This window comes from Echinops telfairi, unplaced genomic scaffold (assembly GCF_000313985.2).
Source record: "Echinops telfairi isolate 266 unplaced genomic scaffold, ASM31398v2 ScPeMD7_7473;HRSCAF=8511, whole genome shotgun sequence".
NCBI classification, from domain to species: domain Eukaryota; kingdom Metazoa; phylum Chordata; class Mammalia; order Afrosoricida; family Tenrecidae; genus Echinops; species Echinops telfairi.
Genome location: NW_022111377.1, coordinates 9,052,797 through 9,064,820, shown reverse-complemented (window position 1 = coordinate 9,064,820; position 12,024 = coordinate 9,052,797). Strand labels below are relative to the sequence as shown.

Sequence of the window (12,024 nt, the reverse complement as noted above, 5' to 3'; positions counted from 1 at the left end):
GAAAATGACTCCAAGCTAAATGTACTCCCCAGCCAGAAAACTTCTCCACAAAAGAGAGAAGAGAAAGTTTCCTTCTTGAATTCGCTTTGAATCAGAATGGCATGCATCACAATCAGGGAAAGAGTTTGTACAAAGACAATGCTCGTCCTCTAGAGCTGAGTGGTTAAAGCTTTACATTCAAGCTTAAGATAAAATTGCTAATTTTTTCTTTATCTCTGTGGCAGGTGACCTAAAGATCTGCTAATTAACTTCCTGGAACCTGGGGAGTGTGAGCTGTCTTGGGTTACTTTTCAAAAGAGATGGTTCCCAATCTTTAGGAAACAGCCATGTTTTTACAGACTTCAGAAAGACAAAGATTCGACCTTTACAAGTTACCTCAGTGAATTCTGAAGGGACAAAGAGGGGGAAAGCCTATTGCAGTATAAAACCCAAGCTCCCTGCCATCAGGTGGATGCCAGCTCACAGGGAGGGTGCGCTTGTGGCTTGGTGGGTCACCCATGGGGCTGCTGACCACAGTCAGCAGTTTGAATCTTCAGACAGGCCCCGGGACAGAGTCTTAGAAACCCATGGGGGCAATTCTGCCTGCTCTACAGGATCGCCAAGAGCGGGCGTCCACTCGATAGCAGTGGGTTTGGCTTTTTGAGCTTTTTGTTACAAGCTAGGGAACGCTGTTAGCGCTGTCAGGTAAGTACTGCACTGCTGACTGCAAAATTGGCGATTCCAACCCACCAAGCTCTCTGCCCGAGCAAGACGAGGCCGTCTTCTGTCATAAAGATTTAGCCTTGAAAACCTTGTGGCTAGCAGCCCAACGCTTAACCGACTGTACCACCAGCCCCTCTTTATTTCTTCCCTCCCAGAATTCCAACTCATAGCTACCCTATATAAGGTCTTTTGGGGAGCAGACAGCTCCATCTTTCTTTGAACCACCAACCTGTGGTTACCAGTCCAACCGCACCACTTTCCACTGGATCTTCCTCTCTCGCTCTCTCTCTGAAGGAGCCCTGATGGGGTTGCTAACCACAAGGCCAGCAGTTCACGCCCACCAGCTGGTCTGAGGAAGAAAGATGAGGGTGTCTACTCCTGAAAAGATTTAAAGTCTCGGGAAACCCAAAGAAGCAGATCTCTTCTGTCCTATAAGGTAACCAAGAGTGGAACTCCATGCCAAGGGGTTTGGTTTGAGTTTTCTTCTCCCTTTTTCCTCCTCCTTCCCCTCCCCCTCACCCAGGAAGTGTTTCTGTTCTTCTTAACCCTTTGTAGCATAACAATAAGATTCTTCAAGCAGTAGCACATTTTGATTAGAAAATACAACCAGTAAGAACTACCATTTCTTAGGTATCCATTATGTTCCATATGCCTCTCTCCTATTTTCAAAGGCCTGGAGAGCACTACTCAGACCTCAGCTTCCCGCACAGTCTGGGCATCTTTTCTTCCCATCCCTGGCTCCGCCCTGCCCTGAGGGGGGCCTGCCATGGGCCCCAGCCCACTCGCCACCTTCACAGGACAGCCTGTCCTTGGGCCTAGGTGAGTGAATGGCAGAGATCCAGTCCATAGTTGGAAACAAAATATAGAGACGTGAACCAGGCCCAGAGCAAGACTTACAGTCTGATGAAGACGTCTGAATCCTGCAGCACATCGAATGGTGACTCATGGTGCAGAGGAGATGTGCATCTGCGCAGGGGAGGAAAGGAGGGGAGAGAAGCTGAGTGACTAAGGGGGAAATTCCTGGGGTGTGGGGTGGGGTGTCCTAATGTGCCATTACATGCTTGAACCCAGCAGCCCAGGTGAAGTCAGGTGAAAGGGTTCAGAGGTAGAGGAAGGGCCAGGGCAGAGGAAGGTCCAGGAGGGACTCAGAAGTGACCCAGGGTCCAGCATTCCTAGACCCACCCTTGCTATCCATCATTCCCTTTTGGAGCCTGGCTCAGGTAGCAGGTGGCAACCAGGCTGGCTCCCGGGAAGACTGAAAGAATTCCTTTCAGGGAGGCCGTTCTTTGGCCCTGTGGGGCAAAGATCAGGCTTTCTGCTGCTGTGAAGAGGAACAGTCTTGGAAAACCACAGGAGCATTTCTACTCTGTCCTATAGGGTCCTTGTAAGTCAGTGGCAGTGAGTTCTGCTCCCGTGAGACCCCAGCTCTCTAGCCTTCGAGGGACTCAAGAACTCCGTTGTGATCTAGCCTGAGTGTTTCCTGGAGATGTTAGAAGTAAGCACACCTTTAGGGGTAGGACAGCATCCTTTCAGGATGGCATAAGGTCCTGTTGTTTGCAAGGCCCAGAGACAAATCTGGGTCTAGGGTCACAAGGGCCTGAAGGACTAATTCACACAACGGGAGCCATGCAGCTCTGTGCCAGGTCCCAACTGCTCTCCTCAGCCTGCCGGGAAAGCTTCGTCTCCTGCAGTCAGAGAATGGGAGCCAGGTCCCTCAGACGGGCCTTCAGTGTGACCAAGCGGGTTTCCCAAAGCTCGTCTTCTCCAGACTGTTTTGAATGTTATGAATGTGGTGGCGGGAATAAGACTGTAACTAATGCGTTATGATCATTATGGGCATTCATAAAGGGGTTGCTTCCATTGAATGCTTCATTTATATAAATAATAAATAAAATTACAATTATACAAATACGAGGGAGCTTCAAAACATTCATGGGGGAAAAAATGTAATGAAAAGATCATGGAATTCTTTCCACAGACTTTTTGGAAGCCCCCTTGTATTAACTAAGTTTCAAGAGCCCCAGTGGCCCAGTGATTAGACACTGCTGCTTACCCAAAGGTCAGCGGTTGAAACCCAAGAGCAGCTCCGAAGGGGAAAACGGCCCGGCGGTCTGTTCCCATGAAGGTACAGCCTTGGAAACCCGACTGGGCAGTTCTACCAGGTTTGTTCCAATGGTCACTAGGCGACAGAATCAACTGGACAGCATCATGTGATTGAGTTTCGGTTTGTTACTGCAGCCCAAGGAAATGGCCAGAGAGATAATGTCACTGAATTTCAGGTGGGGCTGAGGTTGAAATGGCTTGACCGAACTTCATAGACTGTGTATCCTTGACACTGACTTTGGGACGTCTCAGGGGGCCATGAGGAGAGAGCAGACTTGACAAAGACCTCTCTGCAGCTGAGCCAGAGGCCCCAGGACTGTACTAGGGACATACCCTGTTTCCCCAAAAATAAGGCAGTGTCTTATATTAATTTTTGCTCCCAAAGATGCGCTAGGTCTTATTTTTGGGGGATATCATTTTTCCATGAAGAAGAATACGGTACAAATTTATTGTTTTATTAAAAGAGACCTCACACTTCCTGTCTGCTCCAGCTGCACTGGGTCCAACATGAGCTGCGCGGCGGAGCCCACCGCTACGGTCCAGAGTCCAGAGTTATGGTAGCTTGGGGGGGCCTTATGTTCGGGGAGGTCTTATTTTCAGGGGGATACCTTATATTTCAGCAAGAGGCAAAACTGTAAGTAGGTCTTATTTGGGGGGTGGTTCTTACTTTCGGGGAAACACGGTAGGTGCCACACGTCAGCAGAGATAGCAAATTGGGGTTTCAAATGTTAACCACAAACTGCAGTGGCAAATGCTCAGTTGTAGAAGTAGCTCTGGAAAAGAACTTCCTCTCCCGTGGGCCACTCTTTGGTGCCTGTCAGTGTGAGAAGCTGGGGTGATTTACTTAACTGAGCTTAATTATTCTCCTGGGGAATGCCTGGGAGGCCGGCTCTATAAGTTCATATTGTAAATGTGAACTTGTGAAACAAGTTTATACTAGTGAATCAACCGTTTCTGGAGATCTCTGCCTCTGATTTTTTTTTAAAGCATGTTTTACGGTTAGACTCTTTGAAGTTTGTTGGGATAGAGAGTTGTATAACCAAAGCTAAAGGAATCCACACAGTTTTTTAAAGTAGATACTCAGTTCACATTGGATGATGTTACTAACGCAGTGGGTGTTAATAGGCTAGGCTCTAGAAACTCTTCTGAACCCCATACCTCCCTACCACATGGAGAAACAAGGATATGACATACACGTGTAGGCCAGGTTTAACTAGATGTGGGCAGGCACCAGCAGTTCTTCTAGTTCTGGACTGGCTAAGGGTTTTGCTGTTTAACCTACTTAAGCCCTGTTGACTATAGATGAGTCTGCTGTTGTTGGGCAGTCTGGGCGTGTCTTTCTTTCAGCACTGTACCTCACTTTTGATTTTGGATTAGGGAAAGGCTTACAGAGCAGGTCAGTTTTCCTTTCAACGATTCACACAATCTTAAGGAAAAGTTCCACCAGAAGCCCGGTGTCCTAGTGGTTACACATTGAGCTACTAACTTCAAGAATCAGCAGTTTAAAACCACCAGCTGCTCCATGGGAAAAAGAGAGGCGTTCTACTCCTGTAAAGAGTTACAATCTTGGGCACCATTCTTTACTGCCCTCTGGGGTGACTATGAGTCAGAACCGACTCAATGGCTGAGAGTTTGGTTTTGGTTTGGTAGGAACAGACCATCAACTGCTCATCGGTAAATTCAAGTTGAAGCTAAAAAAAAATAGAACAAGTCCATGAGAGATGCAACCTGGAATATATCACACGTTAATTTCTAGAACATCTCAAGAATAGATTTGATTCACTGACCACTAATGACAGAAGACCTGAAAGCTGTGGAATAACATCAAGAACATAATACATGATATGTGATTCGTCGGTGCTGTACTGCACCCTGGTTGAATCCTCCCTTCCTTGTAACTCTTCTATGAGGGGGACATCCAATTGTCTATAGATGGGCTTTGGGTCTCCATTCCAACCCCCTTCTTTCACATCAATATAATTATTTGTTTTAGATCTTTTGATACCTCATACCCGATCCCATCAACACCTCATGATTACACACAGGCTGAAGTGCTTCTTCCATGTGGGCTTATTTGCTTCCCTGCTAGATGACTGCTTGTTTAATTATAAGCCTTTAAGTTCCCAGATGCTATATCTTTTGATAGCTGAGCACTACGCGCTCTCCACCACATTTGCTTATGCACCCATTTTATCTTCAGTGATCATGTCTGGAAGGTCAGTATCAAAGAGTGTCAGGTTATTAGAACAAAGTGTTCTTATGCTTAGGGAGGCCTTGAGTAGAGGCCCAAAGTCTACCTGATATCTTAATGCTTAACATATAAATATATGTACATTGGCCTCTATCCTTTTTAGTATAAATTAACATATTTACATGTATACATGCCTATGGCTATGCCTCTATAAATAGCGCTTGCTTCCTACTTCTTGCCTCTATTTCCTTTCACCTTCCTCCGGTCTCACTATCATGCTCACCTTCTATTTGGCTCTCAGTATATTCCTCTTGCATACATTTCACTTGATCAAACCCCACCAGGCCTCCTCACCATCATTTTTAGATCTCTTGTTGTTCCCTTATGCCCGAGTTTGTTGGCTCCCTGTTCTCCCTCCCTGGCCCACACTCTACCATGTCCCCCTGGGACCACAGATCCTGTTGTTTTCTCCTCAGGATTGTTTGTCCTGCCTATTTTATATAGATAGACATAGGGTGAAAGAAAACAACAATACCAACATCTGATAGAAAGTTCCAGGTCTATCTGCTGGCCTTATGAGGATTTTCCAATCCAGTCTGATGGGGTGCCAAGCCCTGCCCCTGAGTCAGAAGTCTATGTTCAGGATTCCTCAGGGACTTGGTTACTTTGCTCCCCTTGCTGCCCTGCTGCACTCCCTTCACCTTTCACCCTGCTGTGCGTGAGGCAGACCAGGCACACCTAAAGCACAGTGCCTCCAGTGCTGCCCCCTGTAGAGCTATAGGTCAATGAGGAACCCAGCAGGGATGTCATCCCTGGGGCTTGCTGGGTCATGATGAGGCTCACTCTCTCGCTCGCTCTCTCTCTCTCTCTCCCTCTTAATTCACACCTGTGTGGTCTGGGCAGACCCACCACTCTCCCAGGGCTATTATCTTCAGTGCTGTCCTCTGTATTACATTCTTCAGGGGAGGGGGTCAACATAGCTAGACTTGGGCTCAGCCCCATTACCCCATTATCCTCTCTGTTAGTTCGCTGCTCCATGCCAGTATGTTGTCCTCAAGGCGTGGCACTCTGGATGGGGTCTGATCCCTCTCTCCCTTTCCTGTGGAGACATAAACAATACCCCCCCCCATGGGTGTATTAGTGCCCTGTTCCCCCATGACCCTCATTTTATTTATTTTTTTCTCTCTTTTCCCCTCAGACAAGAGCTCTTGACACACGGAATCCAGGACAGATAACCCCGCAGGAACATTAATGGGAGTAGTGAGATACCATGAGGGTAGGGAGAAGGGGGAGAAAGGAGAACCATGATCAACATAGTCACCTCCCCTCTCCCCTCACCTGGCCCAGGGGGACAAACAACTGAAACGTGGGTGAAGGAAGATAGTGGATGGTATAAGATATGAAAATAAAAATAATGTATCAAGAGTTCATAAGGCTGGGGGAGAGAGGGGAAAATTGCTGATACCAAGGGCTCAAGTAGAAAGAATATGCGTTGAAAATGATGGCAACATACGCACAAATGTGATTGATACAAATGATGTATGGATTGTTATAAGAGCTGTAAAAGCCCCCAATAAAATGAGTTATAATAATAATTTTTAAAAAGCTTCCCACCCAGAGTATATGGAGGCTATAGCTTTAAGACATCCCTTCTGTGGCTAGGGGCAAGGAGCCCTGGGAGTGCTGATTGGGCTGTTATCCACAGTGCTGGCAGTTCAATTCCACCAGCTGCTCCAAGGTAGAATGAAGAGGCTGTTTGCCCAGGCCAAGCTCCCACGACCCATTCACCAGACATTCCCTCCTTGGGCTCTAGTCTCTGCATGCCTGCAGGTACGGTGGCTTACTTGTTGGGCTGTTGCCCTCAAGGTCAACATTTGAACTTAGCAGCAGCTCTGCTGGAGAGATGTGAGGCTTTCTGTTCCATAAAGAAACTCAGTTTCAGAAACCCCCAGGGACAGTTCTACTCTGCCCCCGGACAGGGTCACGGTGAGTCAGAATTGACTCCAGGGCAGTGAGTTTCATTGTGGTTTTGAGGCTAAAGAGCAGGATTGGTCAACACAAGTGCTGCCTCCCAGCCCTTGACCGTTTTTTGTCCCTTGTGTGGAAACTGGAAACCACTGCTGGAGAGTCCTTGAGGTGTGACCTTAAACCAGCACTCCCCTCTGTCACTATGAGTTGGAATAGACTCAACGACAGTGAGTCTGCTGCCTCCCCCGCCCCCGCCCCCCTGGTACTGCCACACAAGACTTCTATTGAGAAGAACTTCTAGGGTATAAAAGAGCATCCAAATGCTTTTTGCGCCCTGGTCCTTGCCTCCAGAGCCTCCACAGGTCCACCAGAAGAGCAGATTCCCGTTCTGTTGAATTATGTTCATATTGAAGATACACTGGACCTCAGCTCCAAATCCCTCCTGACGGATGTAACCTGACCCTCAGTGTCCAGTTTTCCTGGGCCTGCAGGACAGTGAGCATTCTTTCTTCTCTTGTGACAAACGAGTGGCTGTTCCTTGAACAGCCCCTGGTTTCTCTACCTCCCTTCAGATAGGGTGAAAATCTGGTCCAGAAGCAAAGAGTGGAAGTTGATGAACAGCCCCAGATATTTATCTTGATGAATAGAAACAGAAAATTGGAGACCTCACGGAATTTGTGAGAACCTTTGGTGAGCCGAATACAAGTATTTGGAAGCTGTAGCTTTGTCCCTTCTATGGCTGAGGACAAGAACCTGGCGGTGCTGCTTGGTGGACTGCTACCTGCAATATCGGCAGTTCCAGTCCACCAGCGATGCTAAGGGAGAATGATGAGGCTTTCTGCGCTGATAGAGATACACAGTCTTGGAAACTCTACGTAGGGGACTGTGAGTCAGAATCTACATGATGACAGTGGGTTAGGTTGGGTTTAGGTGACTTGGAATAGAGTTTTGCCCCTTGGTGTGGATCTAGAGACAAATGGGGTTGTGTCTTTCTTCCTGAGGTAGCTTCTTGGAAGGAGCCAAGGTAGGAAAGACGTTCTGGGGCCCAAGGGAGGCAGGGGCTTCTCTCCATTTGTTCTGCCACCTCAGCTTTGGTTTCTCAGGGAAGTTGGGAGACACCTCTTCTGGGGAGAAAGATTCTTTGTATGTTCAACTCTTTATTTATATCCTTCAATGTTTCTTTTCTCTGGTGTGTGTGTGTGTGTGTGTGTGTGTGTGAGAGAGAGAGAGAGAGAGAGATTCTCCAATGCCCTCTCTCAATCACACCAGCTTTTTCTCTCTGGTTCTAGTTTGGAGATACTCATCAAGCCTGTCCCCTCTCTGACAGGTTAGGGCTATACCTCTGCTTCCAAAAATTTGAGTACGACACCGCAATTTTTTATATATTTTGTATTATCATCTATCTACTACTTTGATATACATCTTCTGCAAATTAATAAATGCATTTTAAATGAACAAGTTGTCATCACTGTAAGTGAAATACTATCTTCTCTGGCTATAAGAAAATGGACATGTCAATAATAAATATACGGAAAACAAAATACATGTTCATAATTGCTGCCTGGATTCTTTTGCTTCTGAAAGCGAGGATGCTCTCGTCTTGTTATGTTCCCAGTGCACACTGCGCCGTCACCTCAGACAGCAGCGCACCCCAAACATCTTTGTCCTCTTTCAGAGCTGCTTTTTGTTCTGTTTCTTCTCCCTCCACCCCCACCCCACAATAATTTTAACATGCATATAGGTGTACTCTTCTGGTCCTAAGGGCATTTAAAAAATCATTTTATTGGGGCCTTACACAACTCATCACAATCCATACATATGTCAATTGTGTCAAGCACAGTTGTACATATGTTGCCCCCATCATTCTCAAAACATTTGCTTTCCACTTGGGCTCTTGGAATCAGCTCATTTTTCTTTTTTTCCATTCCCTTCCTCCATGCTGCCCCCTCCCTCATGAACCCTTGATAATTTAGAAATTATTATTATTTTCTAAGTGCATATTTAAAAAAAGAATTTCTTTCCCATAGCCAGTCCGAAAGACAATGAGCACATTGTTTCGGGAGAGTTAAAGGGCTCTGTTTCCAACACTCCTCCCCAATGGCCCTAACAGATACCACAGTGGTTGCTGACAGGAAATCCCCTTCTGCCTCATGGAAAACTCAAGAGAGGAAAGCTGAGCGGCCCCGTGGACCATTCAGTCTCCAAACAACGTTGTAGAAGTCAAAGCAGCCTATCCTCTCAGACCCAGCACCCAGAGGCCTGTGGGCTCTGATTGATCAATGGAAGGTCAATGCTACCTATTCTCAGGGACACAAATGCTGTGAGGACACACACATGACCAATACAGTCTGTCACATTTGCCCCTGACGGCTTTTGCCCGGTTCAAAGTGTTTCTGACTCTCAGGGCAACTTTGTAAAGTCGGTAGAAAAAGTATTGCTTACCATCATTTTGCAAATGAGGAAATCAAAAGCATGGTCTGGGGGCTCTGCCCAAGATCACACCAAGGGCTGACTCAGGCACAAGCCTTCTCCATGGAAACAAGCAAGCATCTGGAACCTTCTTTTCATCTCATTTTTTTTCTTTCCCTTCATATTAAGCCATTTAAAATGTGATGCCCAAGTCAAGGTTACTTCCAACCCACTATGATAACCATCATGATGGTGTGTACAAAATCCCCCAACTTCATTGCTTGGTTCCTCCAGAACGTGTGTGGCTTAGACCTCTGAAGCCACAGGTAAAATTGACCCCAGCATCTATAACTCTTGGCAGGAGGGAAAAGCCTCAGTGTGCTCCTGCGGAGAGGCTGGTGATTTCGAACTGCTGATGTTGGAGTTAGCAACCCTAGGTTAATGACTGTGCCACCATGGCTCCTCCAAAAGCAGGAGCAGGGAAAACACAGAGGAAGGGAAGCTAGGAAGAAGAGGAGACTCTGGATCTGTAGAAAGTCAGTCTACCCATTGCCTTAAAAAAAATTGGCATTTCACCCTCCAGAAAAATGGTACCCACTAACTGATGGCTTTTGGCAGAGTAATTGAAGTTTAACAAGTAAACAAAAATTCACCAAGACCTTTATATGTTCCTATAGAAACAAAATACCATTGTTATACTATAATGACAATGTTATACCATAAATGACAGCAATTAAGTCAAATGAGAAAAGTAGGGAGAAATACAGTGATTGCAAAAGGTTATAGCTACTTGGTCTTAGAAATAATAGCAAACATTATATTCCATGAAACGAGGATCTTAATCACATCTTGATGATCCTCCAGTTAGAGAGCCACTGTGTCTCAGAAAGGGAAACCCCAACCAACCACACTGCCATCGAGCCGATGCTGACTCTTCGTGACCCCCGAAGGGTTTCCAAGACTGTAACTGGCTATGAGACTAGGTTTATGGAAGTAGAAGGGCCAGTCTTTCCCCCACCCCACGGAGCTACTGGTGGTTTCTAACTGCCCACCATGCGTAATCACAGCCCAAGGCATAACCATACCACCACCAGAACTCCATCAGAAAAGAAAGAAAAGTTAAAATCCTTGCAGCCTAACAACCCATCCAATGACCTGAGACTCCTCTACCAGCCAGCCAACCACTATCTTCGAAGGCAGCAGTTCTCAACCTGTGGGTCGTGACCCCTTTGGGGGGTCAAACGACCCTTTCACAGGAGTCACCCAATTCATAACAGTAGCAAAATTACAGTGATGAAGTAGCAACAAAAATAATTTCATGGTTGGGGGGTCACCACAACATGAGGAACTGAACTAAAGGGTTGCAGCATTAGGAAGATTGAGAACCACTCGTCTAAGACAACCACTTGTCCTTGGGCAGCCCTCCATGTTGGGAACTCTGTCCTGCTGAGTTACAATCCATCTCTCTGCAACTCTGATTCTACTCTCTTCTTCTTACACCCTCCCTGTCCCTTCCCCACACCCTCATTTTAGCTCTGGGGCTGTTCAGAGCTGGCTGGAATTTCTTTTCCATGGTGCAGCCGACCCTTCAAATGTTTGGGAAGAGCGGTCTTAGTCTTTTCTGCTTCAGGATGAACACTCTCCTTCAGCCCACTGTTCCACCTATGGCGAGGTCCTCCTGGCTCTCCTTCTATGAACAGGTTCCTTTAGAAATAAGATGCCCAAGAATGAAAGCAATGACTACCCTCCATGTTGCTCATTCAGCCTACCAAATCCAAGCCTTGTGTTGGTCTACGTAAGTGAGCAAGGCAGACAAAGTCCAGCTGTCAACAAGTTCACGTTCTATTGAGGGAGTGGGTTGTCCGTAAAGAGAACCGACCAGGGACAGCATTAGTGAGGTGGATGCTCTGCAGACTTCAATGGGGTCCTGTGATATGACCAAGTGACCACTTTCATTGAACGGTCAGGTCAGCCTTTCTGGGGAACTGATATTTACACTGAGATCTGACAAAATGACAAAACAGAGCCAGGCGATATTTCCATCTTGTTGCTGACGACTTGACTCTGACTCCTGGTGACCTCATCTGTATCAGCGGCGAACCACTCCAAAGGCAGTAAATCATGAGGTCTTTCCTTTGAAGTTCTGGGTGGAGTCACACCTCCAACCGTTCGGCTAACAACCAATCGCATTAACTATTCTCACCATCCATGAGATGAAAGAACAGCCGATACAAAATACAGCAGCAGATTTTCCCTCTCTAACATCTCTCTAACTTCTTTGCCTATGGCCCCACACAGCTCCATTTCTCTCTCTAAATCAAAGACATCTCCCAAGCTGTTCTAAGCCGAGAAGGGTGCAGCCCTGGGACAATTCAACCAGTGTGGACCTGCCCCAAATAATCACACTTGGAAGAAGGCACCTCCTTTACGGCTGTTGTAATATCTTTAAAAATAGAAATTTCAACATTGAATTTCAATGCCCTCGAGAGAAGTGGATGAAGTTGTGACATAGACAGCTTATTCCTCTGCCTACCAGGTTGGTACCCAGCTGCCCGTCTCAAAGGTGCAGCTCTGTTTCAGAACATCAGCAGCCACCACCCAAATGGCAGGCACAGACCATGCCTAAAGCAGGTCAGGCTGCAACCCAAAGT

At 46.7% G+C, this 12,024-nt stretch overlaps 1 long non-coding RNA gene across 3 annotated transcripts in view; it reads right to left on the bottom strand.

Moving 5' to 3' along the window:
- Positions 1 to 12,024, bottom strand: part of LOC123521170 — a 51,133-nt gene that overhangs the window by 8,349 nt on the left and 30,760 nt on the right. For 2 of the 3 annotated variants that reach the window (XR_006679637.1, XR_006679639.1), the window contains exon 2: positions 6,002 to 6,095. This is a non-coding gene — a long non-coding RNA (uncharacterized LOC123521170). Of the gene's footprint in view, positions 1 to 1,599; positions 1,669 to 2,755; positions 3,101 to 6,001; positions 6,096 to 12,024 lie in introns of those variants that run through there. The other variant, XR_006679638.1, reaches the window with a different exon arrangement.